This window comes from Melospiza melodia, chromosome 17 (genome assembly GCF_035770615.1).
Source record: "Melospiza melodia melodia isolate bMelMel2 chromosome 17, bMelMel2.pri, whole genome shotgun sequence".
In the NCBI taxonomy this organism is placed as follows: Eukaryota; Metazoa; Chordata; class Aves; order Passeriformes; family Passerellidae; genus Melospiza; species Melospiza melodia.
The window spans coordinates 14,273,356-14,286,284 of NC_086210.1; positions in this window are offsets into that span (position 1 = coordinate 14,273,356).

Here is a 12,929-nt window from a genome sequence, read left to right on the forward strand (position 1 = left end):
CTGGTGTCCCGCCGGCCCCGAGGAAGACCTGTTGTCCCGGGCGGCGGGGTAGACCTGGTGTCCCGGCGGATCCGGGGTAGACCTGGTTTCCCGGGCTCCGGGGCACACCTGGTGTCCGCGACCACGGGGTAGACCTGGTTTCCCGCCGGACACGTGGTAGACCTGGTGTCCCCGGCCACGGGGTAGACCTGGTGTCCCGCCGGCCCCCGGGTAGACCTGGTGTCCCGCCGGCCCCGTGGTTGACCTGGTGTCCCGGTCCCCGGGGTAGACCGGGTATCCAAGGCCCCGGGGTAGACCTGGTGTCCCGGGCCCCGGGGTAGACCTGGTGTCCCCGGCCACGGGGTAGACCTGGTGTCCCGCCGGCCACGGGGTAGACCTGGTGTCCCGGCGGAACCGTGGTAGACCTGGTGTCCCCGGCCACGTGGTAGACCTGGTGTCCCGCCGCATACGGGGGAGACAAGGTGTCCCCGGCCACGGGGTAGACCTGGTGTCCCGCCGGACCCGGGGTAGACCTGGTGTCCCGCCGCATCCGCGGTAGACCTGGTGTCCCCGGCCACGTGGTAGACCTGGTGTCCCGCCGGACCCGGGGTAGACCTGGTGTCCCGGGCTCCGGGGTAGACCTGGTGTCCCCGGCCACGGGGTAGACCTGGTGTCCCGCCGGCCCCAGGGTACACCTGGTGTCCGGGGCCCCGGGGTAGACCTGGTGTGCCGCCGCCCCCGGGGTAGACCTGGTGTCCCCGGCCACGGGGTAGACCTGGTGTCCCCGGCCACGTGGTAGACCTGGTGTACCACCGCATTCGGGGGAGACCTGGTGTCCCCGGCCACGGGGTAGAACTGGTGTCCCGCCGGACCCGGGGTAGACCTGGTGTCCCGCCGCATCCGGGGCAGACCTGGTGTCCCCGGCCACTGGGTAGACCTGGTGTCCCGCCGGACCCAAGTTAGACCTGGTCTCCCGGGCTCCGGGGTAGACCTGGTGTCCACGGCCACGGGGTAGACCTGGTGTCCGGCCGGTCACGGGGTAGACCTGGTGTCACCGGCCACGGGGTAGACCTGGTGTCCCGCCGGACCCGGGGTAGACCTGGTGTCCCGCCGGCACCGGGGTAGACCTGGTGTCCCCGGCCACGGGGTAGACCTGGTTTCCCTCCGCATCCGGGGTAGACCTGGTGTCCCCGGCCACGGGGTAGACCTGGTGTCCCGCCGGATCCGGGGTAGACCTGGTGTCCCCGGCCACGGGGTAGACCTGGTGTCCCGCCCGCCCCGGGGTAGATCTGGTGTCCTCGGCCACGGGGTAGACCTGGTGTCCCGGGCGGCGAGGTAGACCTGGTGCCCCGGGCGGCGGGGTAGACCTGGTGTCCCGCGGCCCGGGGTAGACTTGGTGTCCCGGGCGACGGGGTAGACCTGGTGTCCCGGGCGGCGGGGTAGACCTGTTGTCCAAGGCCCAGGGGTAGACCTGGTGTCCCGGGACGCGGGGTAGACCTGGTGTCCCGCGGCCCGGGGTAGACCTGGTATCCCGGGCCCCGGGGTAGACCTGGTGTCCCGGGCGGCGGGGTAGACCTGGTGTCCCGCCGGCCCCGGGTTAGACCTGGTGTCCCGCAGGCCACGGGGTAGACCTGGTGTCCCGCCGTATCCGCGGTAGACCTGGTGTCCCGGGCTCCGGGGTAGACCTGGTGTCCACGGCCACAGGGTATACCTGGTGTCCCGCCGGCCACGGGGCAGACGTGGTGTCCCCGGCCACGGGGTAGACCTGGTGTCCCGCCGGATCCGGGGTAGACCTGGTGTCCCCGGCCACGGGGTAGACCTGGTGTCCCGCCGGGCCGCGGGGTAGAGCTGGTGTCCCCGACCACGGGTTAGACCTGGTGTCCCGCCCGATCCGGGGTAGACCTGGTGTCCCGGGCTCCGGGGTAGACCTGGTGTCCCCGGCCACGGGGTAGACCTGGTGTCCCGCCGCATACGGGGTAGACCTGGTGTCCCCGGCCACGGGGATGACCTGGTGTCCCGCCGGATCCCGGGTAGACCTGGTGTCCCGGGCTCCGGGGTAGACCTGGTGTCCACGGCCACAGGGTAGACCTGGTGTCCGGCCGGACCCGGGGTAGACCTGGTGTCCCCGGCCACGGGGTAGACCTGGTGTCCCGCCGGCCCCGGGGTAGACCTGGTGTCCCGGGCGGCGGGGTAGACCTGGTGTCCCGCCGGATCCGGGGTAGACCTGGTGTCCCGGGCTCCGGGGTACACCTGGTGTCCGCGACCACGGGGTAGACCTGGTTTCCCGCCGGACACGGGGTAGACCTGGTGTCCCCGGCCACGGGGTAGACCTGGTGTCCCGCCGGCCACGGGGTAGACCTGGTGTCCCCGTCCACGGGGTAGACCTGGTTTCCCGCCGGACCCGGGGTAGACCTGGTGTCCCCGGCCAAGGGGTAGACCTGGTGTCCCGCCGGCCCCGGGTTAGACCTGGTGTCCCTGGCCACGGGGTAGACCTGGTGTCCCGCCGGACTCGGGGTAGACCTGGTGTCACCGGCCACGGGGTAGACCTGGTGTCCCGCCGGCCACGGGGTAGACCTGGTGTCCCCGGCAACGGGGTAGACCTGGTGTCCCGCCGCATACGGGGTAGACCTGGTGTCCCGGGATCCGGGGTAGACCTGGTGTCCCTGGCCACGGGGTAGACCTGGTGTCCCGACGGACCCGGGGTAGACCTGGTGTCAACGGCCACGGGGTAGACCTGGTGTCCCGCCGGCCACGGGGTAGACCTGGTGTCCCCGGCCACGGGGTAGACATGGTGTCCCGCCGGACCCGGGGTAGACCTGGTGTCCCGGTCTCCGGGGTAGACCTGGTGTCCCCGGCCACGGGGTAGACCTGGTGTCCTGCCGGATTCGGGGTAGACCTGGTGTCCCGGGCTCCGGGGTAGACCTTGTGTCCCCGGCCACGGGGTAGACCTGGTGTCCCGCTGGACACGGGGTAGACCTGGTGTCCCCGGCCACGGGGTAGACCCGGTGTCCCGCCGGCTCCGGCTTAAACCTGGTGTGCCGCCGGCCCCGTGGTAGACCTGGTGTCCCGGGCCCCGAGGTAGACCTGGTGTCCAAGGCCACGGGGTAGACCTGGCGTCCCGGGCCCCGGGGTAGACCTGGTCTCCGCGGCCACGGGGTAGACCTGGTGTCCCGCCGGCCACGGGGTAGACCTGGTGTCCCGGCGGACCCGGGGTAGACCTGGTGTCCCCGGCCACGTGGTAGACCTGGTGTCCCGCCGCATCGGGGGTAGACCTGGTGTCCCAGGCCACGGGGTAGACCTGGTGTCCCGCCGGACCCGGGTAGACCTGGTGTCCCGCCGCATTCGGGGTAGACCTGGTGTCCCCGGCCACGGGGTAGACCTGGTGTCCCGCCGGACCCGGGGTAGACCTGGTGTCCCGGCCTCCGGGTTAGACCTGGTGTCCCCGCCCAAGGGGTAGACCTGGTGTCCCCGGCCACGTGGTAGACCTGGTGTACCGCCGCATTCGGGGGAGACCTGGTGTCCCCGGCCACGGGGTAGAACTGGTGTCCCGCCGGACCCGGGGTAGACCTGGTGTCCCGCCGCATTCGGTGCAGACCTGGTGTCCCCGGCCACGGGGTAGACCTGGTTTCCCGCCGGCCGCGGGGTAGACCTGGTATCCCGGTCTCCGGGGTAGACCTGGTGTCCCCGGCCACGGGGTAGACCTGGTGTCCCGCCGGATTCGGGGTAGACCTGATGTCCCGGGCTCCGGGGTAGACCTGGTGTCCCCGGCCACGGGGTAGACCTGGTGTCCCGCAGGACACGGGGTAGACCTGGTGTCCCCGGCCACGGGGTAGACCTGGTGTCCCGGGCCCCTGGTTAGACCTGGTGTCCAAGGCCCCGGGGTAGACCTGGTGTCCCGGGCCCCGGGGTAGACCTGGTGTCCCCGGCCACGGGGTAGACCTGGTGTCCCGCCGGCCACGGGGTAGACCTGGTGTCCCGCCGGACCCGGGGTAGACCTGGTGTCCCCGGCCACGTGGTACACCTTGTGTCCCGCCGCATCCGGGGTAGACCTGGTGTTCCCGGCCACGGGGTAGACCTGGTGTCCCGCCGGACCCGGGGTAGACCTGGTGTCCCGCCGCATCCGGGGTAGACCTGGTGTCCCCGGCCACGGGGTAGACCTGGTGTCCCGCCGGACCCGGGGTAGACCTGGTGTCCCGGGCTCCGGGGATAGATCTGGTGTCCCCGGCCACGGGGTAGACCTGGTGTCCCGGGCGGCGTGGTAGACCTGGTGTCCCGCGGCCCGGGGTAGAGCTGGTGTCCCGTGCGGCGGGATAGACCTGGTGTCCCCGGCCGCGGGGTAGACCTGGTGTCCCGCCGGCCCCGGGGTAGACCTGGTGTCCCGCCGCATACGGGGTAGACCTGGTGTCCCCGGCCACGGGGTAGACCTGGTGTCCCGCCGGATCCGGGGTAGACCTGGTGTCCCGGGCTCCGAGGTAGACCTGGTGTCCACGGCCACGGGGTAGACCTGGTGTCCGGCCGGACCCGGGGTAGACCTGGTGTCCCCGGCCACGGGGTAGACCTGGTTTCCCGCCGGACCCGTGGTAGACCTGGTGTCCCGCCGGCCCCGGGATAGACCTGATGTCCCCGGCCACGGGGTAGACCTGGTGTCCCGCCGCATCCGGGGTAGACCTGGTGTCCCCGGCCACGGGGTAGACCTGGTGTCCCGCCGGATCCGGGGTAGACCTGGTGTACCCGGCCACGGGGTAGACCTGGTGTCCCGCCGGACCCGGGGAAGACCTGGTATCCCGCCGCATTCGGTGTAGACCTGGTGTACCCGCCCACGGGGTAGACATGGTGCCCCGCCGTATCCGGGGTAGACCTGGTGTCCCGGGATCCGGGGTAGACCTGGTGTCCCTGGCCACGGGGTAGACCTGGTGTCCCGCAAGACCCGGGGTAGACCTGGTGTCAGCGGCCACGGGGTAGACCTGGTGTCCCGCCGGCCCCGTGGTAGACCTGGTGTCCCCGGCCACGGGGTAGACATGGTGTCCCGCCGGACCCGGGGTAGACCTGGTGTCCCGGTCTCCGGGGTAGACCTGGTGTCCCCGTACACGTGGTAGACCTGGTGTCCCGCCGGATTCGGGGTAGACCTGGTGTCCCGGGCTCCGGGGTAGACCTGGTGTCCCCGGCCACGGGGTAGACCTGGTGTTCCGCCGGACACGGGGTAGACCTGGTGTCCCCGGCCACGGGGTAGACCTGGTCTCCCGGGCCCCGTGGTAGACCTGGTGTCCCGCCGGCCCCGGGTTAGACCTGGTGTCCCGCCGGCCCCGGGTTAGACCTGGTGTCACGCCGGCCCCGTGGTAGACCTGGTCTCCCCGGCCACGTGGTAGACCTGGTGTCCCGCCGCATCCGGGGTAGACCTGGTGTCCCCGGCCACGGGGTAGACCTGGTGTCCCGCCGGACCCGGGGTAGACCTGGTGTCCCGCCGCATTCGGGGTAGAACTGGTGTCCCCGGCCACGGGGTAGACCTGGTGTCCCGCCGGACCCGGGGTAGACCTGTTGTCCCCGGCCCCGGGTAAACCTGGTGTCCCGCCTGATCCGGGGTAGACCTGGTGTCCCGGGCTCCGGGGTAGACCTGGTGTCCCCGGCCACGGGGTAGACCTGGTGTCAGGCCGCATACGAGGTAGACCTGGTGTTCCCGGCCACAGGGTAGACCTGGTGTCCCGCCGGATCCGGGGTAGACCTGGTGTCCCGGGCTCCGGGGTAGACCTGGTGTCCACGGCCACGGGGTAGACCTGGTGTCCGGCCGGACCCGGGGTAGACCTGGTGTCCCGCCGGCCACGGGGAGGACCTGTTGTCCCGGGCGGCGGGGTAGACCTGGTGTCCCGCCGGATCCGGGGTAGACCTGGTGTCCCGGGCTCCGGGGCACACCTGGTGTCCGCGACCATGGGGTAGACCTGGTTTCCCGCCGGACACGGGGTAGACCTGGTGTCCCCGGCCACGGGGTAGACCTGGTGTCCCGCCGGATCCGGGGTAGACCTGGTGTCCCGGTCCCCGGGGTAGACCTGGTATCCAAGGCACCGGGGTAGACCTGGTGTCCCGGGCCCCGGGGTAGACCTGGTGTCCCCGGCCACGGGGTAGACCTGGTGTCCCGCCGGCCAAGGGGTAGACCTGGTGTCCCGGCGGACCCGGGGTAGACCTGGTGTCCCCGGCCACGTGGTAGACCTGGTGTCCCGCCGCATTCGGGTGAGACAAGGTGTCCCCGGCCACGGGGTAGACCTGGTGTCCCGCCGGACCCGGGGTAGACCTGGTGTCCCGGGCTCCGGGGTAGACCTGGTGTCCCCGGCCACGGGGTAGACCTGGTGTCCCGCCGGCCCCAGGGTAGACCTGGTGTCCGGGGCTCCGGGATAGATCTGGTGTCCCGCCGTCCCCGGGGTAGACCTGGTGTCCCCGCCCACGCGGTAGACCTGGTGTCCGGGGCCCCGGGGTAGACCTGGTGTCCCGCCGCATCCGGGGTAGACCTGGTGTCCCGCCGGCCGCGGGGTAGACCTGGTGTCCCCGGCCACGGGGTAGACCTGGTGTCCCGCCGCATCCGGGGTAGACCTGGTGTCCCCGGCCACGGGGTAGACCTGGTGTCCCGCCGGATCCGGGGTAGACCTGGTGTCCCCGGCCACGGGGTAGACATGGTGCCCCGCCGTATCCGGGGTAGACCTGGTGTCCCGGGATCCGGGGTAGACCTGGTGTCCCTGGCCACGGGGTAGACCTGGTGTCCCGCAAGACCCGGGGTAGACCTGGTGTCAGCGGCCACGGGGTAGACCTGGTGTCCCGCCGGCCCCGTGGTAGACCTGGTGTCCCCGGCCACGGGGTAGACATGGTGTCCCGCCGGACCCGGGGTAGACCTGGTGTCCCGGTCTCCGGGGTAGACCTGGTGTCCCCGTACACGTGGTAGACCTGGTGTCCCGCCGGATTCGGGGTAGACCTGGTGTCCCGGGCTCCGGGGTAGACCTGGTGTCCCCGGCCACGGGGTAGACCTGGTGTTCCGCCGGACACGGGGTAGACCTGGTGTCCCCGGCCACGGGGTAGACCTGGTCTCCCGGGCCCCGTGGTAGACCTGGTGTCCCGCCGGCCCCGGGTTAGACCTGGTGTCCCGCCGGCCCCGGGTTAGACCTGGTGTCACGCCGGCCCCGTGGTAGACCTGGTCTCCCCGGCCACGTGGTAGACCTGGTGTCCCGCCGCATCCGGGGTAGACCTGGTGTCCCCGGCCACGGGGTAGACCTGGTGTCCCGCCGGACCCGGGGTAGACCTGGTGTCCCGCCGCATTCGGGGTAGAACTGGTGTCCCCGGCCACGGGGTAGACCTGGTGTCCCGCCGGACCCGGGGTAGACCTGTTGTCCCCGGCCCCGGGTAAACCTGGTGTCCCGCCTGATCCGGGGTAGACCTGGTGTCCCGGGCTCCGGGGTAGACCTGGTGTCCCCGGCCACGGGGTAGACCTGGTGTCAGGCCGCATACGAGGTAGACCTGGTGTTCCCGGCCACAGGGTAGACCTGGTGTCCCGCCGGATCCGGGGTAGACCTGGTGTCCCGGGCTCCGGGGTAGACCTGGTGTCCACGGCCACGGGGTAGACCTGGTGTCCGGCCGGACCCGGGGTAGACCTGGTGTCCCGCCGGCCACGGGGAGGACCTGTTGTCCCGGGCGGCGGGGTAGACCTGGTGTCCCGCCGGATCCGGGGTAGACCTGGTGTCCCGGGCTCCGGGGCACACCTGGTGTCCGCGACCATGGGGTAGACCTGGTTTCCCGCCGGACACGGGGTAGACCTGGTGTCCCCGGCCACGGGGTAGACCTGGTGTCCCGCCGGATCCGGGGTAGACCTGGTGTCCCGGTCCCCGGGGTAGACCTGGTATCCAAGGCACCGGGGTAGACCTGGTGTCCCGGGCCCCGGGGTAGACCTGGTGTCCCCGGCCACGGGGTAGACCTGGTGTCCCGCCGGCCAAGGGGTAGACCTGGTGTCCCGGCGGACCCGGGGTAGACCTGGTGTCCCCGGCCACGTGGTAGACCTGGTGTCCCGCCGCATTCGGGTGAGACAAGGTGTCCCCGGCCACGGGGTAGACCTGGTGTCCCGCCGGACCCGGGGTAGACCTGGTGTCCCGGGCTCCGGGGTAGACCTGGTGTCCCCGGCCACGGGGTAGACCTGGTGTCCCGCCGGCCCCAGGGTAGACCTGGTGTCCGGGGCTCCGGGATAGATCTGGTGTCCCGCCGTCCCCGGGGTAGACCTGGTGTCCCCGCCCACGCGGTAGACCTGGTGTCCGGGGCCCCGGGGTAGACCTGGTGTCCCGCCGCATCCGGGGTAGACCTGGTGTCCCGCCGGCCGCGGGGTAGACCTGGTGTCCCCGGCCACGGGGTAGACCTGGTGTCCCGCCGCATCCGGGGTAGACCTGGTGTCCCCGGCCACGGGGTAGACCTGGTGTCCCGCCGGATCCGGGGTAGACCTGGTGTCCCCGGCCACGGGGTACACCTGGTGTCCCGCCGGCACCGGGGTAGATCTGGTGTCCTCGGCCACGGGGTAGACCTGGTGTCCCGGGCGGCGGGGTAGACCTGGTGTCCCGGGCGGCGGGGTAGACCTGGTGTCCCGCGGCCCGGGGTAGACCTGGTGTCCCGGGCGGCGGGGTAGACCTGGTGTCCCGGGCGGCGGGGTAGACCTGTTGTCCAAGGCCCAGGGGTAGACCTCGTGTCCCCGGCCACGGGGTAGACCTGGTGTCGCGCCGGCCCCGGGTTTGACCTGGTGTCCCGCCGGATCCGGGGTAGACCTGGTGTCCCGGGCTCCGGGGTAGACCTGGTGTCGCCGGCCACGGGGTAGACCTGGTGTCCCGGGCGGCGGGGTAGACCTGGTGTCCCGCGGCCCGGGGTAGACCTGGTGTCCCGGGCACCGGGGTAGACCTCGTGTCCCCGGCCGCGGGGTAGACCTGGTGTCCCGCCGGCCCCGGGGTAGACCTGGTGTCCCGCCGGCCCCGGGGTAGACCTGGTGTCCCGGGCCCCGGGGTAGACCTGGTGTCCCGGCCGCCGGGGTAGACCTGGTGTCCCGGGCCCCGGGGTAGACCTGGTGTCCCGCCGGCCCCGGGGTAGACCTGGTGTCCAAGGCCACGGGGTAGACCTGGTGTCCCGGGCCCCGGGGTAGACCTGGTGTCACGCCGGGCCCGGGGTAGACCTGGTGTCCAAGGCCCCGGGGTAGACCTGGTGTCCCCGGCCACGGGGTAGACCTGGTGTCCCGCCGCATCCGGGGTAGACCTGGTGTCCCCGGCCACGGGGTAGACCTGGTGTCCCGCCGTATCCGGGGTAGACCTGGTGTCCCCGGCCACGGGGTAGACCTGGTGTCCCGCCGGCCCCGGGGTAGATATGGTGTCCTCGGCCACGGGGTAGACCTGGTGTCCCGGGCGGCGGCGTAGACCTGGTGTCCCGGGCGGCGGGGTAGACCTGGTGTCCCGCGGCCCGGGTTAGACCTGGTGTCCCGGGCGGCGGGGTAGACCTGGTGTCCCGGGCGGCGGGGTAGACCTGTTGTCCAAGGCCCAGGGGTAGACCTGGTGTCCCGGGCGGCGGGGTAGACCTGGTGTCCCGCGGGCCGGGGTAGACCTGGTGTCCCGGGCCCCGGGTTAGACCTGGTGTCCCGGGCGGCGGGGTAGACCTGGTGTCCCGCCGGCCCCGGGATAGACCTGGTGTCCCGCAGGCCCCGGGGTAGACCTGGTCTCCCGGGCGGCGGGGTAGACCTGGTGTCCCGCGGCCCGGGGTAGACCTGGTGTCCCCGGCCACGGGGTAGACCTGGTGTCCCGCCGGCCGCGGGGTAGACCTGGTTTCCCGGGCGGCGGGGTAGACCTGGTGTCCCCGGCCACGGGGTAGACCTGGTGTCCCGCCGGGCCTCGGGGTAGACCTGGTGTCCCCGGCCACGGGGTAGACCTGGTGTGCCGCAGGATCCGGGGTAGACCTGGTGTCCCGGGCTCCGGGGTAGACCTGGTGTCCCCGGCCACGGGGTAGACCTGGTGTCCGGCCGGACCCGGGGTAGACCTGGTGTCCCCGGCCACGGGGTAGACCTGGTGTCCGGCCGGACCCGGGGTAGACCTGGTGTCCCGCCGGCCACGGGGTAGACCTGGTGTCCCCGGCCACGGGGTAGACCTGGTGTCCCGCCGGCCCCGGGGTAGACCTGGTGTACCGGGCGGCGGGGTAGACCTGGTGTCCCGCCGGATCCGGGGTAGACCTGGTGTCCCGGGCTCCGGGGTACACCTGGTGTCCGCGACCACGGGGTAGACCTGGTTTCCCGCCAGACACGGGGTAGACCTGGTGTCCCCGGCCACGGGGTAGACCTGGTGTCCCGCCGGCCCCGGGGTAGACCTGGTGTCCCGCCGGCCCCGTGGTAGACCTGGTGTCCCGCCGCATTCGGGGTAGACCTGGTGTACCCGGGCACGGGGTAGACCTGGTGTCCCGCCGGACCCGGGGTAGACCTGGTATACCGCCGCATTCGGGGTAGACCTGGTGTACCCGCCCACGGGGTAGACATGGTGCCCCGCCGTATCCGGGGTAGACCTGGTGTCCCGGGATCCGGGGTAGACCTGGTGTCCCTGGCCACGGGGTAGACCTGGTGTCCCGCAAGACCCGGGGTAGACCTGGTGTCAGCGGCCACGGGGTAGACCTGGTGTCCCGCCGGCCCCGTGGTAGACCTGGTGTCCCCGGCCACGGGGTAGACATGGTGTCTCGCTGGATCCGGGGTAGACCTGGTGTCCCGGTCTCCGGGGTAGACCTGGTGTCCCCGTACACGGGGTAGACCTGGTGTCCCGCCGGATTCGGGGTAGACCTGGTGTCCCGGGCTCCGGGGTAGACCTGGTGTCCCCGGCCACGGGGTAGACCTGGTGTTCCGCCGGACACGGGGTAGACCTGGTGTCCCCGGCCACGGGGTAGACCTGGTGTCCCGGGCCCCGTGGTAGACCTGGTGTCCCGCCGGCCCCGGGTTAGACCTGGTGTCCCGCCGGCCCCGGGTTAGTCCTGGTGTCCCGCCGGCCCCGTGGTAGACCTGGTCTCCCCGGCCACGTGGTAGACCTGGTGTCCCGCCGCATCCGGGGTAGACCTGGTGTCCCCGGCCACGGGGTAGACCTGGTGTCCCGCCGGACCCGGGGTAGACCTGGTGTCCCGCCGCATTCGGGGTAGAACTGGTGTCCCCGGCCACGGGGTAGACCTGGTGTCCCGCCGGACCCGGGGTAGACCTGGTGTCCAGGCACCGGGGTAGACATGGTGTCCCCGGCCACGGGGTAGACCTGGTGTCCCTGGCGGCGGGGTAGACCTGGTGTCCCGCGGCCCGGGGTAGACCTGGTGTCCCGGGCGGCGGGGTAGACCTGGTGTCCCGGGCCCCGGGGTAGACCTGGTTTCCAAGGCCCCGGGGTAGACCTGGTGTCCCGGGCCCCAGGGTAGACCTGGTGTACCGGGCCCCGGGGTAGACATGGTGTCCCGCCGGCCCAGGGGTAGACCTGGTGTCCCCGGCCACGGGGTAGACCTGGTGTCCCGCCGCATCCGGGGTAGACCTGGTGTCCCGGGATCCGGGGTAGACCTGGTGTCCCTGGCCACGGGGTAGACCTGGTGTCCCGCCGGCCCCGGGGTAGATCTGGTGTCCTCTTCCACGGGGTAGACCTGGTGTCTCGGGCGGCGGGGTAGACCTGGTGTCCCGGGCGGCGGGGTAGACCTGGTGTCCCGCGGCCCGGGGTAGAACTGGTGTCCCGTGCGGCGGGGTAGACCTGGTGTCCCGGGCGGCGGGGTAGACCTGTTGTCCAAGGCCCAGGGGTAGACCTGGTGTACCGGGCGGCGGGGTAGACCTGGTGTCCCGCGGCCCGGGGTAGACCTGGTGTCCCGGGCCCCGGGGTAGACCTGGATTCCCGGGCGGCGGGGTAGACCTGGTGTCCCGCCGGCCCCGGGTTAGACCTGGTGTCCCGGGCCCCGGGGTAGACCTTGTTTCCCCGGCCACGGGGTAGACCTGGTGTCCCGCCGGCCACGGTGTAGACCTGGTGTCTCGCCGGACCCGGGGTAGACCTGGTGTCCCCGGCCACTTGGTAGACCTGGTGTCCCGCCGGACACGGGGTAGACCTGGTGTCCCCGGCCACGGGGTAGACCTGGTGTCCCGCCCGCCCAGGGTTAGACCTGGTGTACCGCCGTCCCCGTGGTAGACCTGGTGTCCCGGCCCCCGGGGTAGACATGGTGTCCAAGGCCACGGGGTAGACCTGGTGTCCCGGGCCCCGGGGTAGACCTGGTGTGCCCGGCCACGGGGTAGACCTGGTGTCCCGCCGGCCACGTGGTAGACCTGGCGTCCCGCCGGACCCAGGGTAGACCTGGTGTCCCCGGCCACGTGGTAGACCTGGTGTCCCGCCGCATCCGGGGTAGACCTGGTGTCCCCGGCCACGGGGTAGACCTGGTGTACCGCCGGACCCGGGGTAGACCTGGTATCCCGCCGCATTCGGGGTAGACCTGGTGTACCCGGCCACGGGGTAGACCTGGTGTCCCGCCGGACCCGGGGTAGACCTGGTGTCCCGGGCGGCGGGGTAGACCTTGTGTCCCCGGCCACGGGGTAGACCTGGTGTCCCGGGCGGCGGGGTAGACCTGGTGTCCCGCGGCCCGGGGAAGACCTGGTGTCCCGGGCGGCGGGGTAGACCTGGTGTCCCGCGGCCCGGGGTACACCTGGTGTCCCGGGCCCCGGGGTAGACCTGGTGTCCCGGGCGGCGGGGTAGACCTGGTGTCCCGCCGGCCCCGGGTTAGACCTGGTGTCCCGCAGGCCCCGGGGTAGACCTGGTCTCCCGGGCGGCGGGGTAGACCTGGTGTCCCGCGGCCCGGGGTAGACCTGGTGTCCCGGGCGGTGGGGTAGACCTGGTGTCCCGCCGGCCGCGGGGTAGACCTGGTTTCCCGGGCGGCGGGGTAGACCTGGTGTCCCCCGGCCCGGGGTAGACCTGGTG